At 43.4% G+C, this 20,000-nt stretch overlaps 1 protein-coding gene and 1 long non-coding RNA gene across 2 annotated transcripts in view; one reads left to right on the top strand and one right to left on the bottom strand.

The window, feature by feature from the left end:
• The window catches only part of cux1b (cut-like homeobox 1b), a 133,689-nt gene that overhangs the window by 103,575 nt on the left and 10,114 nt on the right, over positions 1-20,000 (bottom strand). The window lies entirely within an intron of this gene.
• On the top strand, positions 6,566-7,990 carry LOC132839812 (uncharacterized). Its single transcript, XR_009647763.1, has 3 exons — positions 6,566-6,723; positions 6,871-6,983; positions 7,844-7,990. It is a non-coding gene; the product is annotated as an uncharacterized LOC132839812 (long non-coding RNA).

Genomic DNA, 20,000 nt, shown 5'->3' with positions numbered 1-20,000 from the left:
TAAATATGTTCGATAACAGATCACAATAAACAAGAGCTACAGGTTTATAGGAAAACATGTTTACTTTTACCCTAAGCACTGTGTTCCACCACCTCCAGAAAGCAGCTCAGTGAATCTAATCTGGCTTTGATACAGAACCGATACCGATAAGCCTCTGGTCAATTCCAAGCCAATAGCCGTGGAGTACCGATGCTATCGGATGTTTACGTGTGCATATTTGCAGCGAAGCGTGACGTCCCACACTGTGTGTGGCGGCGGTGGGAACGGAGGCAGCGAGAGAGGGGGGATGGGGAGGGGTTTTAGTATGAAAGGCCAAACAGGCTCGGTTAATAGCGTTATAATTTTCCTAATAGAAGCGTTTGGCTGGCTGCGAGTGCCGGCACTTGTCTGCGTTAATTTCTGCTCGGTAGTAAATGCTGATGGAACAGATTACGGCCTCTCCCGCGAGAGCTTCTGAGCTGCCAGGAGAGAGAGAGAGGGAGAGAGAGAGAGAGAGACTACAGAGAGAGAGAGAGAGAGAGAGAGAGAGAGAGAGAGAGAGAGAGAGAGAGAGAGAGAGAGAGAGAAAAGAGAAAGAAAGAGAAGATAGAACGAATATATAGAGAAAAGAAAGAGAGAAAAGATCAGAACAGAGAAGGGGAGAGAGAGAGAGAAAACTGTGAAAGCCTGAGTAAAAGAATGCACAGAAAATAAAAGTCTGAGAAAAAAAGCACAAGGGACAGGCAAGGAAACAGCTACAATTTTGTTCAAATTGCAGACTTAATGAAGTGACTCCTCACTGACCCAGTGAGCACGAACACACACACACACACACACACACACATACACACACATACACACACATACACACACATACACACACACACACACACACACACACACACACACACACATACACACACATACACACACATACACACACATACACACACATACACACACATACACACACATACACACACACCAGAACGGAGAAGGTTGGTAGATCCACAGCGAGACTCCACCCCTGGACTGTTATTCAGGACGATGAATAGCGAAAATGTGAGATGTTCGTGTAAATCCTCTCTCTATCTGTCTCTGTGTCTCTCTCCTTCCCTTCCAACCCCTCTATTACTCACGCTGCCATTCTCACTCTCGCAGCCTATCATTGGGAAAATTACACCAAACAAACGCAGTCCTTGCACGAGTGGGAGAAAGAAGACGAAACCCCAAATTTGGAGCTGACGCGGGCGTGAAACGGAGCTCGACACGTTTGGAGATTTTCGCTTCGTCAGCGCTGACTCACGCCAGCAGCTGTGTACACAACACGGTTTTGCCTGCATTCGCGTCTTTTTGCGTCCATCAGCCAGATTCACCATGGGACCACGGCTTCAGCTGCTAAATCATGATTTTCTGAAACCATGTAGTGTTTTTTTTTTTTTTTAGAGTACGACTATTTCCAGCTTAGCCTTCTGACTAAATAAGGTAACGGAGTAAAATGCTAATAATCTTCGGAGGAAGTACCTGCAGACTACGTGGGCACAGAAACACAATGCTAACACCATTAGGGGTTGAATGAAGCCTTTCCCACGGTGGAAAAACCCCTGAAACTGGAGACTCCTTCAATACAACAACTGTTGTGCGTTTGTGTGGAGCGTTTTTTCCGTACACACGTCCATGCGTAATCTGTTACTACAGAAACCATTACGCAACGTGCGGGAACAAAAAAACAATTCCGACTAATCATATAATTTTATCAAGTGTAGCTAGATGAATGATCTGTTAGGCTGTGATCAGTCATTGCAATAATTACACAACTCACGATGTTGAACGCAGTAGTTTTGTTACAGAATAATAGCGACAATGTTAAATATAATTTCACAATTGGGTTTGCGATTTGAACTATTAAGGTGAAATATTAACTTAGATCTTCTTCTTCTTCTATTCCTGTTAGGGAATCATCAGTTTCCACCTAACTCGATCCTCGGCATCCTCTACTCTCACACCAGTTACCTTTACGTCCTCATTTAACACATCTATATATCTCCTCTTTGGTCTTCCTCTTGACCTCTGACCTGGCAGCTCCATCTCCAACATCCTTCTACAAATATAAAACATGTTTATCGATAAGTTCATATAAATATCTCTTCTTTAGGTGTTGTTGGTTAGTTTAGACCAAAGCACATGCTAGATTGTGTGTGTGTGTGTGTGTGTGTGTGTGTGTGTGTGTGTGTGTGTGTGTGTGTGTGTGTGTTGATGTTGCTCCCCCAAGGCTTTTAGGTTCCCAAGAGTGACTCATATGTCAGTTTAACTACTGCATTCTCAAACCCCCCACAAACACACACACAATTTAATAAACAAGGGGTGGGGCACAACCCACACACACACACACACACACACACACACACACAGCCATGTGTGGACAGACGCACTAATATTTGCTCCGAGGCTTGAAATAAAGAGAGAGCGACGCAGGCTAATAAGCAGCATGGCCGTCTCGCATGGGAAGCCGCTTTAAAGCCGTCCCGCGTAGAACAGCAAACACGCGCCGTCTGTTCACCCCCTGCCCCTATTATCCAATCCTTCTCTCCTTTTCTTCTTCCACTAATCTGAAGAAATTGCCTATGCTTGGTCTTCAAGGTTAAACCCGGCTAGAAAAAAAATGTTTGTTACAGAAGTCCTCCTTTACGAGGGTCTCTGTCCTGCTAAACCACAACCTGGAAGTGTGTTTCGACTTTAAATGCAAACGAGGTGACAAAAAAAAAAAGACACCGGGGTAATATTAGAGCTTTATAAGAACCTACAATGTGAAAGTTTTGGCACTAGAATATGCAGGGATGTTCGTATTAATCTGCAAACAAAAGTAATGGCAACCTTAATTCTCATCATCCCTGAATGTTACATCAAAGTAGTACCTCTTTTAGAAACAATAGCATACACACTAAGATTTTACACACACACACACATATATGTATATAAACAAACCACAGCTACACATAAGGCTGCTCCAGACACACAAACACACACAACATACAAACATCAGTGTGCAGAGCTGAAATCAAGGGCAAAGCCCACTATCATGAAGGTCCATCAGTGGTCACTTGAGCTTATCAGGAATTCTTTAGGAAAGAAGCAGGAAAGGTTTACGATTAGCCTAGACTCCGAGGCTACTTCATTCACGCACACATTGCACAGAAACCTGAACATGAGGGGAAAAAAACACGACACGTTCAACCGAAATAAACAGCGTCGTGTCAGCAAGGACACCTTCAACATGTTTCGCTCACTGCAAGGATGTTACATCAGCGACGTACACCAGGGGGGTCGTTCCACAGACACAAAGGAATTCTAATTGTTTTAGATGATTTAACAAAAAAAAAGGAATGGTGATTTAATATCAAATAAATAAATAAATAAATAAATAGGAATGGAATTAATAAATAATAAAACATTTCAAATCAACTTTTAAAATAAATAAATGAAATAAACCAAAAAAAAAAAAAAAAAAAGAACTAAATAATTTTTTTTTGTCATTATTCTAGAAGCATCGTTTCGTCGTTTTTTTTTATTGTATGGTAAACACTAAGCCTGAGTCACACTGCTACACATGGTGTGTAGCGGTGAGAGAGTACTCAGAACTCGAGGATGAGCCCCGTGTGGTCACGCAGGCCAGAGAAAAGAAAAGAGAGAAAGAAAGAGCGAGATTTGAACATTAGCGCACTTGGAGCTCTGCACGTGACGCTGAGATAGAAAGACGGAGTGTCCTCCGATGGGTCGGCGTGAAGCCACGGGCCTTTGCATTAGCTCGATTTCACACTGACCGATGAGGACCACGACAGGCCAGGTCACCAGCTGGCCCTGCAGTGTGTGTGTGTGTGTGTGTGTGTGTGTGTGTGTGTGTGTGTGTGTGAGAGGATTTCATATCTCCGCATTCAGACTACAAGGTGGAAGTGCTGCGATTCCCGCTTGAACAGCAGATGTATGTATCTGATATACGTAGCTGTACTGTGATTAACGCCGATTAACAGGACGCGCGGGACAAAAACACAATGTAGCAGCATGAGCGAGAGGAAAGGCGTCACTCCACCGATTCGTTCTTGTGACGCCGTGCGTGTCGCATTAGGCAGAATTTGGGAGTCGATTATCAAGCATGCTTCATTACGCCACAAACTGAAAGCCGTGCATGCTGATGAATGCAGCGAGCGCGTTCTAACCAAGCGGCTCGCGCTGATCGATGCGCTCCTGCGCTAATCCGTCACCGATTAGCTGCTGAACTATTTTCAGGCAGAGGAATTAGAATGACGGAGAAGACTCATTTTGTCGTTAACTGGATCTTACTGTATTTCTGAGGAACGAGACACGTGGGGAGTTTTTCTCTCCTTCTAGCAAAAGCGACATAATCGCTATAATTTGTGCAACAGCCTCATTTTGTCGGTTAATTATTTAGAACAAAGGACTGAAAAATATGGAGTGAAATGATCTGTGTTACAAAGATTCGGGTGAATCGTTTTAAAACGAGGCTGGAACGACGAACCTGTGAACTGTTATGTGAGATAAAACCTCAGTGCTGCTGAATCTTTGATTCTGATTGGTCAGAAGGTGTTGGATAATATTCACTAAACACCACCAGTATGCCATCATGCCCTGGAATAATCCTAGAACAATCATTTGTTTGAAGTTTTAAGTCTATTTATTTATTTTTTGCCGACATAGGACTGATGGAGGACGCTGCGATTTGGTGATTTCTGGAGAAAAACGAGGGCCAATATGAGAGCAACTGTTTACATACCTAATATAAATCTCACTTGTTTTGCAGACGTTCAACAATTAATATAAAGATAAAATTCAACTTGGGATATTCCAGATAACCAGATATACCAGAGAACTACATTTGAAAAATAAAGTGCTCCGGACTGCGATTACGCCCCTGAGGAACACCGCATTCTTTATGTCTTATTGGTGAGCATGCAAGAACCGAGAGCTCCGGTACCGAAACAAAGCAGGCCAGCAAGAAATTCCCAAACCGCTGGAAGCTCAATCAGCATCATGTTGTAAAAAACCCAGAAAAAAAAAACCTAGGAGGAACAAACTTTCCATGGTGGACGTGAGGTTTTTTTCCCTCCTTGTTCCACCGTAGCTTTGCGTCTTCGCAGGCATTTTAAACGTTTCCCCCGTCAGCCTCCGCATTCCTCGAATGCTTGGTGAGCTATGCCATGTCTAATTAAGAGAAATTACACAGCGCATGAAGGATGAGGAGGAGTGCAGCAGGCGCCGGCGCCCAAACTCCTCGTCTTATAGAGGAGCTGACGGTAGCAAGAGAGGGGGAAGGGGGGCGTCGGGGGAGAGAGAAAAAACTAAATGGCTTGCATCTTAAACCTGATTTATTAGCACAAGTTATCGTTCTTCTTGTTGATGTGGGTTTTTTTTTATATGATCAGAAAATGGTGGTGAAGCTGGTTACTCGTTTATATGGAAGAAAAAAAAGTTTGTCAATCAAATACCTTGAAAAAACAAATGTATATATATATAAACCAACCCAAAGCTTTGCGTGTGCTGTAGGAAAACACGCAGGACGTTGGAAATAAAACACAGCCACACAATTCACCTTGAAAGGAACGAAGGTGCGAACAAAAGACGCATTATATCTGACAAACAACCCCAGCTGATTTACTGCTGCTCAGAGGAGGAGGGGGGTCTTGGGTAGACGTGTGGGGGATTTTAACCTTAACCCCAGATCTGATTCGTTTCAGGTTCATTAATTATGATTCAGAATAATAAGTGAACGAAGAGCATGTTTTCCAGGATGCTGGTATTAGGTGGGTATGCGGACAGACAGACGGCTGATTGTTCGCCGTGACGAGCGCGTATTGTAGCATGACATAAGCCGAACGACACGGGCACGTCTACCCCGACACAATGATCTTTATCTCTGTGACGCTTTTGTGTGGCAGAGGACAGAAAGTGGGGCACGTGCCCACGCCCGTCTGTGCTGCGTATTCGAAGTCGAAGGCGCCGTCTCCTGCGCAGAGCCGCCTACGGCTCTCGAATATCACTCTTTGATTTTTTTTTAAATGCTTCCTGACTGAGGTGCGTGGGATGTGGGATTCTCTCCCCCGTTTAGACTTGCTTAGTTTGACCCAACTGATAACAGCCAGCGCTTCCAACCGTACTGTAATCGGCGACATGGGGAACGGAGGATAGGGTACGCTCAGGGTGCGAGGGTGTGATGGTACACACCGCAAACACCACAAGAGAAGCTTTTTTTTTTTTTTTTTTATCTTTCAGCGTCTCAGATATGAAACCGCAGTGCAGCGTGGGTTTTTTTTTTTTTTTTTTTTGGGGGGGGGGGGGGGGGTTTTTTTATAAAACAAAAATTATATCAACCATCGTGGTCTATAACAAGCCAGAAGTTAGCTTTAGATCTGTTCTCAGATCATCTCCGATATTGTGTCACTAGGATTAAAAAAACAAAACCAAATCACAATCATTGAAGAGAATTATTTTGAAAACTTTGGTCTTATTCTATTTTTCATGGTATTTCCCCTATGGATTCTGCAGTTCTCCCATCTGAGAGGCTCGGAGATGCTTTTCAGCTCCCAGCGGATGTAAAGAGCGATTAATACGAGTTACGAGGGCGTTCATCGAGAAGCGATTGTGCCGAGTGGGCGGAGCTTAAACATTCTTCAGATAATCGCAGTGGACAAATAAAGTTAAAATTTTGAAGGGATGAAAGAGAACAAAAAGGTATTTCTACCTGTACTGTAATTCCTGCCATTAAAAAGTTCCAGAATAATAGAAAACAAACACACATGAAGACAAACACCCTGACACCCTGTGACTGATGGTATACGTAAACATTTCCTCCCCCTTCTATCTTCCCCTCCATAACAGATCCATATCCAACACGAGAGCTGTCAAGGTTCAGAGAACAAGACTCCGGCAAAGTGCGGATTAAAGTCAGCCTTTAGCGCTGATGCTCGCTATCGATCCGCTTTATTTTCCAGGTGAGAGACTTTGTTTTGTTTTTGTTTTTTTTCTGGGTTTCATCTGTGGATAAATTCCCTGACAGGCCTTTCTTGGTGTACAAGGCAGAAGGCGTGACCTATTTTAAAAACTTTGCTGTAACGACTCTGACTTGTTACAAGGTGACCCGGCGAGGATCCGCCAGCGTTTTTCAGAGGTTCTGCTTTTCACCTGAAACTCGGCTTCGGAGAGCGGCACGTGTCTGGCGTCCTGGAATGAGAACGACCCGTTTTTTTGGGAGGCATTTTTGAGGTGTGTGCTCTTTACAGAACGACCCTAAACTGAGTAGAAGGTTAAGAGGCACTTTTGATATGAGGCCTTTCTTCCCCCATGAGTCCCGGTACTCTCGACAGTCATTAAAATAGAGAAGCCAAGTGAGCAAAAGGACCTGGAGGGAAACTACGCTAAACGTTCGGTGTTGGACATCCTCTCGCTAATCGAGATCGCCTGTATAGCTGCGTAAAGAGAAGAGAAGTGGGAAAGAAACATAAAAAGTCTGAACGAACTACCGAGACGGCTTCTTTTCACCCGACATGCGCTAGATCATCGGAATAAAACCTTAAAACAAATCTCTGAACAAGTCCTTTTTCTTCCTGGCCCCATCCCTGGCTTCATCTCGAAGGTGATGTAGCACTCACTAATCGTCGTGGTTCCGCGTGGTTTTCGCTTTTAAAAAAACGGCACTCTGCGATTCCACAGCAACAGCAGAAAAATCTTCGTCCTCAGATTTACCGAGCCCAACAGCGACGATAGAGATTTGCGATAGTATGAACGGGTAAAGAAATGTTTCAGTTATGATAAGCTATATACATCCCAGTTCCGTGTTTTTCTCCTTCTCTAGAAAACCAGGCTTGAGAAGAATCATGACTCTCATCTCAGAATTAATGTCTACACCCTGACAGGAATGCAATCTGGGCCTCTAAAAGAAGATTAGGAGGCGAACACGGCAATACCAGCCTTTAAAAAAAGGAAAAAAGAGAGAAAAGAGCACGAGACAGCAGGCTTCTGGGATTAATGGCATCCAGATGTTGTATAGGAGAGAGAGAGAGAAAAAAGCGTGGGACCGTTCTGCATACATGGTGGCGGATCAAGCAAAGTGGTCAACTTTATAGAGAAAGAAGCGTAAACAATAAAGCCAAATCGGGTACTGGGGAGAAAAAAACAATGTGACTTTCTCAAAGAGAGAGAGAGAGAGAGGGAAAAAATAAATAAATAAATAAATAAAAAAGATTCCCATTGCATGTCTGAAGCGATCTTTTCATCTGGCTAATCAAGCCTTGTGCTAGCAGGCATATGTGAGAACTTATTTCAAGAATAAATAAAAAATAAACAATTTATTTTTTTTCCCCATGAGCGTGGGAAAGCCCAGGAGCAATCTTTAAGCTCAGACCATTAAAAAAAATAGTTAAGCTAGAAAGAAAAAGAAGAAAAAAGAAACAAAAAAAAAACGGATCGCTGGATGTGTTATAAAAACCTGTATAGAAAGTGTCTGGGCTTGAGGTGGAGCCGCCATGTTGGAGGCTGTTAAAGAGTCGTCGCACAATGGCAGAGCTACGCGGACATGCTGGCGATGCTGCCGCTCCAGTTATCTGGGACAGTGAGGCGGTGGGAAATGCCTGCGAGGGTTTAAAATGCTGCACCAGCAATAAAGCCTGGTATGAACTAACGTCCATTAATAACGACGCTCAGCTGGAGACGACTAATAAAAGTATTCCAAGCGGTACGCAGTAAGCGAGGTGGCTACACACTCCGACGGAGGATTTGCAAAGCTCTCGCTGTGGGAAAAGCTCTGTAGTATGTTTGAGCACCAGGTCATTTTGTTTACGCGACGGCGCTGACACGATAACTCGTCACTTTTTATATAACGGTACTGTTTCGATAGCAACACTCATGCAGTAGACCGGCTAGGTAATTATATACAGATTTTAAAAACATGTTTATTTAACGAGGAAAAACTATTTGTGGACAAGGGGAAGTTTTCAGAGAGAAGATGTTCACGCGACATGGAAGGAGTCTCCGGTCCGAGTGCTGTGTCTCAGTGATCGAAGTTTATAACGTATACCAATTACAAGCCTATTTGATAAAAACAAAGAAGTGTGTCTTCGTTTATCTTTATAGTCTATTCATAGTGTCCTACATAACACTTTATATGCCATGAACTCTGTAAATAAGCGACAGGGTTAAAAGTTGCACACTCCCAGTAAGTACGCAAGCTTCAAACGAAAGCTGCGAGTGATTCCCCTTCGCTTGAGCTCATCCCGAACGGTTATGATTCACGAGACCTCGTCAGCCGACGCCGACTCTGATACCTTTTGAAGTTCTCGGTTGATCTTGTAAGGCGTGCCCACCCAGTGTGGGCCTCTCTGTGATGAAAGGAAAAAGCTACAGAAAGTCTTTTTGTCTCGTCTTTCTAGAGCGCCTCACCTCTCGTTACGTTAATAATGTAGAAATCGCGGCGCGCAATCGGCCCGGGAGGGTTTTAAGTATTTATTACGGGCAGGATATCAGCCAAGTCTCGTTAACCGGTCACTGCTTTCCCATCCCCTTCATCAGTGTAAACTTTTTTTCCTCAAAAGGAGAACATGCTTTTTCTTTTTTTCGGCGTACTGGTTTTTCATTTGTGTTTATACTTCAACTGTATAGTGCTTAGCAAAGTAGAACTTCGCCTTGCCTGCCTGCTTGCTTGCTTGCTCCCTCCTCCTCCTCCTCCTCCTCCTCCTGCTGCAACTGAAATCACATGGTAGCATGCATGGAGTAACACGCAACGTTGCAACAACACTCCATTGTGTACGGCTTTGTTTCCACAACAAGAGAAACATCAGCGACGGCTTTTTAGTGCAGTCGGGGAGGGGAGGCTGGGTTATTGATGGAATTCCATGGAACTCCATTCACCGAAGCCGAGTCCCACTTTTTATGTAATTACACGCTGGCACTCCACTGGAGACAATGGCCGATTTGTGTCGTTAAAGGCGAGCAGCCATTACACTCGGTGTCGAGTAAAAAAAAAAAAATGCTTGTGCCTGAAGTACGGCAGCGACCGCGGTCATTTAATAAGGGTTTATCTCAACACTCCGACTTTGCAGTTCTGTATCTTTCACCTCGGAGAAGACGGATCAGGCCTGGAGGCTGCCAGATAAAGACACTAAACATATTTCACTTTTTTTAGTCTAGATTCCGCTGAACAAAAGATAAACGCCGACTAATAAGAGTGTTAGTTTTACATTTGGAGGCAGGGTCTGGTTATTAGCGAGTCATGGTCTGATCAGATTCTTAGTTCTTGATTCACTAAAATATAAAGCTTAGATTTAACATTGTAAACAAAATGCTCTACAGGTTCATTGTAGTTCAATTTCTAAATTGTCTCAAACATCTGATTGAATAAACAATGTCACTGAGCTGGGGACTTTAAATAGAGAGCCAAAGTCAGCTAAATTGCCTGATTTCTGTAACCTCTTTCACCTCCTTTTACAGGTATTTGTAATCTACTAATGAGTTCTTTTGAACTATTATAATCTAATGTAATTATGCAGCCATATAACCTATAATAAGTGTCTGTCCTTGTGACCCGGAGCTTTGGGTAGCGCAGCTTGTTGACCTCTGGTGTTTGAAGCAGAGCTTATGAACATGTCGTAACTTCAAAACTACACGTCCAAATTAAAATAAGATTCACTGCGATTTATGGCTATCGCTTATCTGATGCTGCTTCTTCCAACAACGTGGATTTCTACCTTCCGTTTAAATCCTAGCTTTAAAAAAAAAAACATTAAAAAACCCTCAGGACGTCTATAATTAAAAGTCCACGATGGTTCAAACCGAAGCTTTCCTGATCTGTAGCCACCACGATGCGGACAAGCAAACGCTTCGTTCTCTTCAGGAAGACCGTCGTCGGTGTGTTTTAATTCCAGGCATTTTTAATTCTCCCACACGAGATTTATCTTCGTGAAATACTTTATGCTCTTTTAGTCTTTTTAAAACCGAAATTCAGCACCCTGTTTGTATCTGAGCACTGATGCCTGCTCCTGAGAAAGTAAGATTAAACCTGAAGAAGGGAGCCAAAGGAAACAGAACATGATATGGGACATTTTAGTATCCTACGACATCATTTTTCTATATTTGTGTAAACATCAAAGGATATCACTGGCAAGGTAATGGGAGTTTTAGACAGCGGAACGATAAACGCTTGGGAGGAAAGCAGAGGAAGATCAAGAGTCTCTCTCTCTCTCTCTCTCTCTCTCTCTCTCTCTCGAACAATCAGTGTAGGCACAGAGCAAATGCATTCCTGAACTGCAAAACTCTGGCACTTTTACGACCTTCCTTCTCTGTTTGACTCATTTTTACATTTACACTGTGTTTTATGGACAACTATGGTATTATAGTTTTCATGGCAATTCCACCAATTTTACTGTCTCCTCACGGAAGCCATTTGGACAGCAAATACAAACAAGGACACCAGACAAAACCACTCGATACAGTAAACAAAACAGTAGACAAAACAGGTTTGGGTAGCGAGCGAGTCGCCGTGCGTGTCCAGGCGCATGACGTACAAAGGACGTCTGATGACGGAAGAACCCCCATACGGCTGTTCTACTGGTCAAAGTTCTTGAAACAAAAGAAGTTCTACAATAGATTGGCTTCCTGCAGCAAATTCCAATTTGTCAGACTTACACGTTGCGGCTTGCCTTCTGACTGCCTGGAAACAATGAGGAACTCGGGGCTGAACTCAGTGAGGAGCTGTGGCTGGGTGCCAGCTGGACCGTGGGCATTCGGACTGGGTAAAAAGGGGCATGGGTCAACACCAGTCTACTGATTAACAGGCAGCACAACTGGCCTGTGACAGAATGTGGCCCCTCTCTCACCATTTTGCCCAGAGAAGGCCGTCTAGACGAGTGCCGTCCTGCTGTTTATAGTCCGGCGATTGCCAAAAAGCAAGGCAACAGAATGATGTCATTGTGTGGCCAGAGGACCCATATAAGAATGGTAGGGTTCTGGCTTGTAAACATTTTCTCAGACAACTGATGATGACAATGAGGCAGCAACAGTTCAGAAGGCAGACATGACATTAGAAGGCAAGATGAGAGAATTATTAGGAGAGAGATGGCAGAAACTGGGGAGTTTAGTAGTCCTGCCACTTGGCCATTAGACTCCTGAGCAAGAATGTACTGCCCCAGGTTTAAGAGTTTAAGAAATAACCAGAACTTAAGAGATACACAGAACTAACCATAACTAACTAACTTACTTTTCTCGTTTGTCATCTCAGTGATAAAAACTGGCTTTACATGGATTAGGGGAAGCAGATTATACCCTTTACTTCTGTTGGCATCACTGGCAAATAAATGGTTAATACCCTGCAATACAACAACCTTCTAGAGGATTATGTTTTTAAATGAAGTTCCAAATGAAATAAGAAAAAAAAATCACCGCCATGTCTGGATGATGGATGGATAACTGTTTAAGCAACAAAAGGACAAGTTCCACCATAAAACGAATCAAAAGAACCGTGCGTTACAATGAGTTATGGAGGACAATCAACACAAAGTCCTCGTGATGTGCCTTCAATAGACCTTTTGGATTCCGTGTGTTGACCAGGGAAACGTGAAGCAAGAACGACGGTTTGCTGAAGCGCTTGACTTATTTGCGACTGCCGTACACCTGCCGACTTGAAATAAATAAAAGCAAGCTAGCTCAATATGAAGAACAATTATTAGAACAAAGACATGATATCTGACATGACAAGATTTCGTGTGCTTGTACTCAAGTTATGTTTACGTTTCTGAGCCGAAGTCGACGGTCACCTCGAGAAGAGGAGTGTCACCAGGAAGCATCTGATCAATTGATAAAATGCAATTGATTTAAACAAAAATAAAAAAGAGAAAGAGAGAGAGAGAGAGAGAATGGAAGCTCTGTAACAGCTGTTTTGATATCGGAGTTGCTTTAACACCTACTACAAAGCTGTACTGGGAATAATTTTAAAAACTGGACGAAGGTCCTTTATCGCCATCGATACAATAAAGCCCAGCTATTTAATTACAGCATCTATATCAGTTCAACAGCCAAAAGTCAGGTTTCCCCAAACAAAAACACAAGAGGGTTTGTACTACATCACTGTCAGTAACCACCAAGTACGGCCACAACAAACGCAGACAAACCGTTAAAGAAAAGGGGGAAGGGAACTGAAGGAGGAAAGAAAAGCAAACCCTCCACCAATGAAACCATCTTACCTCCCTCTGAACAAGCCCCCCCCCCCCCCCTCCAATCCCACCTCCTTTCAGGGTCACCCTTTAGAGAAGAAGAAAAAGGACATCAATCTTTCCTTTCTCTCTACTGGAGCTGCTCAAGTTCACACAGATTCCCACTTGCTCACATCTGGAGCTCATTTTCTGGGGCTCCTGAAAGTTCAGGTCACTATTAATAACCACAATGAGCTGAGCTCAAGTTCAGCCAAGTGTCTGCGCTTTCCTCCCTGACTGACATCGCTTAGAAAGGCATTAGAAGGCCTATAAAGACAGTCATGGCAGGCACATAGTGGCCCAGGATGGTGAACATGAATCGGAAAAACTGGAATCATAATAAAGGTTTTTTGGCGCAAGAACATTGAAGTCATATTAAATAACAAAGAATAATAAATATTGACAATGGCCTTAATGGTAAATTGGTCAAGAAACCTAGTGGATAGCATCGCTAAGGGCCTGAGATTTGTGAAAATGTTGTTTTGGCTTCCTGACCACAGCAAACACCCTGTTGTTTCCCTCCAAAAATGCAGCGTCAACCTGCCCATGTGCTAGAAATCTGTTTACCATGGCCACTGACCAAGCTGGTACTTTGTGGTCTGCACTTTTTTTTTTTAATAATATGTTTTAAATTCGTTTTAAAACACGTTGTATTCACCTTTGACTTACAGCAGATTTACCGGCAGACTTCAAATGACATACTTGTTCTCTAGTGGTACAAATGTGGGCGTAGTATAACTCCTATGGTCAAAATCGGTTCTATCCTTGTTAATTTTCTGGAAAAGTAAACCTGAACAGAAATGAAATCAACTGGGTTCCTGAGGGAAGCAACAGAAAGCTCTGGTAAGAGATTTAGAGCTTGAATGCTGAAGCCATCCGTGGCAGGAGTCTTAAATAGCAAAGCTAGTAGCTAGCTGCGTTATTCTCTCCCCTGTCGATCAACAGAGGGGATCGATAGCGATGATTTGTTTGCTTGTGTATGCGGAAGAAGAAGGAGGACAGATTTTTCCTCGTAGGATACGGTAGCTGGTTTCATGAGTCTCAGATGAACTGATGATCACTGATTGGTAACTGTTGTGCGCTAAACGAAAATTGGTGGGAAACAACACAAGAACTAGAGATCCAACCGAGTATAAGGATAAAGTTAGCTTAACATGCTAGATACTCAGTAGCTACCCAAGCTACTATACCAACAGATAACAGCCTCCTAGTTAATAGCGGCCAATACTCAAGGTTTTGGTATCAGAGTTGGTGTAAACATTTATCCTTAGCCTTCTCTACTTAGATCTGTGTAAAAAGTTTGAGATTACTGAGGTGAGGAGAAGTTGGCGTGTAAACCAAAAAAAGTAATAACGGCATATAAAGCAAAGGCATGCAAAGGAGAGGCAATAAAGCGTGAAGAAAATATTTTATATGCATTCCAGCCTCTCCAGGACTGTGCAGAGTTTCCTCTCGAGTCTGTGTGTTGTTCTGAGGCTCATGTGCATCCAGTACAGAAATATTACAGCAAGAGATGCTATGCTGTAGATGGAAGGGACTGGACGGGAGGACACTGGTGAGGGGGACAGAGGATACTCATACTCTATTTATTAGTAGACTAGCAGCGAGCCACCGAGACTTAGGAAAACGCCAGCAGGCTTTGTGCTGCGAGTGTGGAAAACTAAGCTAAAGCAGTCCTTTAAATATAGAACAATATATAACAAGCATTGGCCTATAAGCCCCCTGCTAGTCCGAAGCACCGGTTTGTGTCTACTCAGCATTGTTAATATGATGAGCATCTAATTAAATCAGACATTTCGAGTTTGAGGGTATAATTGAGTGATTAATTTGAGCTGTTTGAACACGGTGCAGTCGAACAAGAGGCTTTTAACTAGCTGGCATTGAAACCCGAGTGACTTCTGCTCAATCAGAGGGGAAATATGACTAAATTATAAATAGTTTAAAAATCCTGAAGTTTAGCTCAACGTTCGTGCAAGTACAGAATTACGCACGAAAGATCATTTAGTTATACATGTTGTTAAAACCTGTCAGTGGGAATACAACAGCAAGAAACAGACAAACAGCCTTGTAGTTGTAGTTAACAGAAAAAAAACAAAACATTTTTAAAGCCCAACTTTTTATAGTTAAAGTTCAAATACATAAAATTACTATTTTGACAGAATTATGTTAGCAAACTTTGTTTATTGTAGAAACGTCTTCAAATATTGTGATACGATACGAGTGGCATAACGTCAAACCCTGGCTAGTACTTTTGGGTTGCATTTACTAGTTCAGTGGATTCTGGGTGGGGGATACGTGGGGAGGGGGGGGGGATTGATAGGGGTTGCGGTGGTTTGGTGTATTTCGAGGAGATCATTTTAGAATTAGTTTGATGAATCCAGCAGCTGTCGTACGCTACCAACAGCAGCAAATCTCTTGTTTTCCCAGTGGAGTAACAGGAAAAACAGCTGCCAGAGATGGGAGAAAAAAACAAGGACTGCAGAAGGCTACAGATATAACAAGAAAGATACAAATGCTGTAATTAAACCCTGTGCATTGTGTGGCATGGAAAGGTTTTGTCCGTTATTAGCAAAAGTAGTTCAGAGGTAGATGGGAGAAAAGAGAGAGAGAGAGAGAGAGAAAGAGAGAGAGAGAGACAGACAGAGAGAGGGAGAGAGAGAGAGAGAGAGAGAGCGCGCGCGCTGGGATTGAATTGGCCTTGAAAAAGTGTCGGCACAAGTAGGAGAGCTCCTGAATAACAAGGTTCCCTGGGCTTCGTGGCGGCGAGGCCGTCGTCTGTGAAGAGCTGGCAGTCATTAACCTTGATGATTTCACAGAGAGGAGAATGAGAGCGCGCAGAAAGCGAAGGTTAAACAGCAAAAGGAACGAAATCGGAGTCTTTGTGCGCGTCTTGCGGTGAGATATGCTGCTCATTCAGGGAGCTCGTGAATGGAGCTCTGTTCGGTTACAAAGATGAGGAGGCTGTGTGTTGTGTCAGAGAGGCTCTTTCACTGAACAAGTTCTCTCTCTCTCCCTCACACACACACACACGAAGGAAAGGTTCGAGCAGCCAGACTGAGAGGACAGGTAAAATGGTGCTTTGCATAGACCTGATCCTATTCTCATGCAAACTGGTGTCGCTTTATAACTATTGGATCTCGTTAGTCATGTATCTTTAGTTTTGTTTTTTTCCCCCCAAATTCTTTCCTTCCCCTCACTCACGTGGCTGGGATTTTATCTGAAGAACGAGCTCTCGAAAGCCATTCACCTCCTAATGCTCCTGCGCTTTACGTAAACATTTGAAGTAACTGTTCTTCCATGCAAAGTAGCTGATAAAGGCGGATTGTGTTCCAAGGCTGGAAATCAAACAGAAATAAAATGACCTTGTGTGCTTCAGAGACTTCATAGAAAATAAACTTTAACTAAAATCATTTAAAAAAAAGCTCACAATGCGCAAAAAGACATGCCATAGAAAGGGGAGGTGACGGGGGGTGTAGCACTCGCTGGCTTGACAGGAGCACCAGTGGGACCTGGCAGAGACAGGAAGGGATTGGCTGCTGTCACTGTGCTGAGTGTCCTCGTCCTCAGACCTGCGTAAACATGATTCATCATAAATGCAGATGCCGAGGAGATGGTGTGTCTCAGCACGGGACGACGGTCATGTGATCATACACGACAACACACACACACACACACGGTTCCTCAGTGCTCTAACAGAAAGTAATCGGAATGCATGGGTTAGAGTTAGGAACTTCATCTTTATACTGCGAGTCCCAGTCTGTGGCTCCGGGGTTCACATGCTGCAGTCTGTCAGACATATTTTTACAAAAATATTCAATCACGGTTCTCAAAGTCGTTTCTAGGATTCTTGAGAATCTCTGTGATTTTTATATCATATATATAATTATTCATCATCATCATCATCATCACCCAGCACCATGTGGGCTTCTTCAGGGTTCTCCGGGTTCCTCCCACACCCTAAAAACATGCTGATTGTTGATCGTCTACACAAACTGCACTGAAACCTGTGTGCATGTGCGCGCCTTATGAAGAACGTTCCCGGTATAGCCACCAAATCTGACGGGATAAATCGCTTACAGAAGCTCACTTTGAATATCAGATGGTTTAGATGTACGTAGTTTAATGTCTAATAATCCAGTGTTCAGAATCTGACAGAAAAGTTTGAACCGCAGAAGCTCCAGAGTGCCGACGAAGTGACAGAGGAACAAAAAGCAGAAGGAAACAAACTCCAAACTCTTCACTTGCTTCACCATCCCAGCTAAGGGGAGGGAATATTTCTGCACCAGTTGCCATCTTGCACCGTTTCCAGTCGGCCGGGACTCCGACAGGCCGCGACGCTCTAATTAAACATGACGTGTGAGTGAAAGCCACCCAATAAAGCAGCCTTCTGATCCTAAAACATTTAACGCCCCCACAGACTCTCCTTTAAAACACAAATCAATAAGAGCACACTGCACACTCTTATTCCCCACACTGAATTAAGAATGAGGCCCAGAAGAAGGCGGGGGAGCAGGAAGATGGGAGAGAAAAAAAGCGCCAAATGCAAGAAAAAAAAAACACCAGAGATGGCCTTGGCCTCATTCACTCAGAAATGAAGTGTGGACGTTAAGGTGGAGAGCACTCGTGCTTTTTAGTTTTTAATTTCTCTGGGTGAAGCAAAAAAAGGGAAGAGGGAAAACCTCTCATCTCGTCTGCCGGGCGTTTTGGTGTGTATTAATAAAGCCGAGCCATGATCAGACCTGGTCGTCTTCTTGGATACGGATTCGCCTCGGTAGCTGCGAGGCAGCACGAGGGGTGCGGGAGAGGGGGTGGGTGGGACGGAAGTCGAGACTGTATTTAACAGGAAACATCAAAACAGATGCAGATCTACACGACCATGTGCTCTCGCTTTCTGTACCCTCTTCCCCCTTGAGCTCAACGTTTCCTTTTCAGTAAAATTCTAAACTCCATCTTAAACTTTAATGCTTCGAGTCATAAATTTATTAGCGAGTCCACCATTTGGTAAAAGCTCTAGTCCTGCCCAGGTCTTGTGTTTGGGTTGCCTGGAAACTATTAAATATGAAATATTTAAATATATCTAATATTAATCTTGAATTTTTGTATTATATTAATCTTTATATTATTCTTTATAATAACCTGTTTACATTCTGTAAAGCTGCTTTGTGACGACGTTAATTGTTAAATACAAATAAATTCTAATTGAACTGAATTAAAAACAATTCAAGTGTCCTTTGTACTCCTTCACGTGCGGTGACCTGCTTTGACATACGCTGAGCTAGTTTTCAAAAGCTTCAAAACCTTGTGTTTTTTCTCCTCACACCCTCACGTGTCGTTCGGCTAGCGTGTTCATTACTCGGTACCGTACAAACTTTCTGACTTTATTCTGTTTTAGCATTCCCACACACCTGAAATGTTCCTAGCTAAAAACTCGTCGGCCGACCGGGTGTTCCGACGTGGAGGTGTGTTACTTTACCGTGACGTGTCTATACGTCAACAGCTACACACCAATGCAAAAGGTTTACTTAGTGAAGGAAGAACGGGTTAATCATCTGCCTTTGGTGTTACTGAACTGTCTATAAAGAAGGAAGGAGTCGAAACGGGACAGAAAAAAAAAAACTACTAACTGTTGTATTTCAATATCATTTTCTTTAATAATTTTTTTTTTTTTTTTTTTTTTTTTTTTTTAGAAAACTGACTCCAGAAGAATGAAACCGAACGATTCGATTCCTTACGAAATCCTCTGATAGAATCGTGTTTTAAATGTGTTGAAGTAATTAACGTGGCCTGCGGGATACACGTCACACGGTATCTTATTCAGGGAGTTCGGACCTCGAGGAGAGCCGGCGCTCGAATTCAACACGTGAACTATTAGCAGACATCGGGATCATAATTCAATACCCGAGCAGCGACGCTTCAGGCTTGAGGCCTGACGAGAGCGAGGTTCTGACTTAATTTAGACCTATGTGCTTTGAGAGGGAACGGAAAAGGAGAAGGAGAGGAGAGACGGAGAGGAGGGGGGTGATTCTGTTGGAACCGTTTTCCACTTGTAGCTCCAAATGTATTTTCAAGCATTTTCTCCCTTCAACCACTTCCAGATGTTGCAACAGCTGCACAGAAGCAGGAAAAGAACACATCGCTGCTGCATGTCATTTGCTATTCTCTTCAACAAAACGCGCCCGACAAGGCCGCAAAAATGTCGGCCAGCGCCGATCGGCTCCGACTTTGATTTCTTTACGAGAGAGCCAGCTTCAAATTAACGCCTCGTCTCGGCCAAAACAAACCCGCCGCCGACAAACTAGAGTGTTTCGCCCAGGAAAGGAGGAAAAGCTGGTTTTAATGAAACGAGGAAAAAGGGGTTCGAAAAAAGAAGAAGTCGGGAACGACCCCGTCACCTGTAACAGCTGACTCGACTTACACACCTATTAGAAGAGGAAATGTACTGAAGAGAGCGGAGAAAGCGGAGAACTCGGAAAAACTGACCTTCGCTGCTCTTAACTGCTCCAGTAAGTGTTTTCACAAACCTGTTGGCTGCGCCTCAAAGTCTGGTAATTGGGCCCACGGAGTTCAGCGGAGTGCGACCCGCTCGGGGTGGTCAGAACAGAAAGCAAAGAGGTTGAATAAAAGGGGGATTTGTCAAAACCTGGCCAACGAGAGTCTTGTACGGAAAGAAGACGAGGACGACCGGGCGATACAGATGAACAGAGGAGGGTTGAGGTGCTCGTTGGCGGCTCTCTGTAACCGCTGGGAGTTAAACTTTATGCTTGGTGGCGT

This window comes from Tachysurus vachellii, chromosome 1, assembly GCF_030014155.1.
Source record: "Tachysurus vachellii isolate PV-2020 chromosome 1, HZAU_Pvac_v1, whole genome shotgun sequence".
In the NCBI taxonomy this organism is placed as follows: domain Eukaryota; kingdom Metazoa; phylum Chordata; class Actinopteri; order Siluriformes; family Bagridae; genus Tachysurus; species Tachysurus vachellii.
Note: the sequence above shows the minus strand (reverse complement) of the source record. Positions and strands in the feature narration are given on the sequence as shown.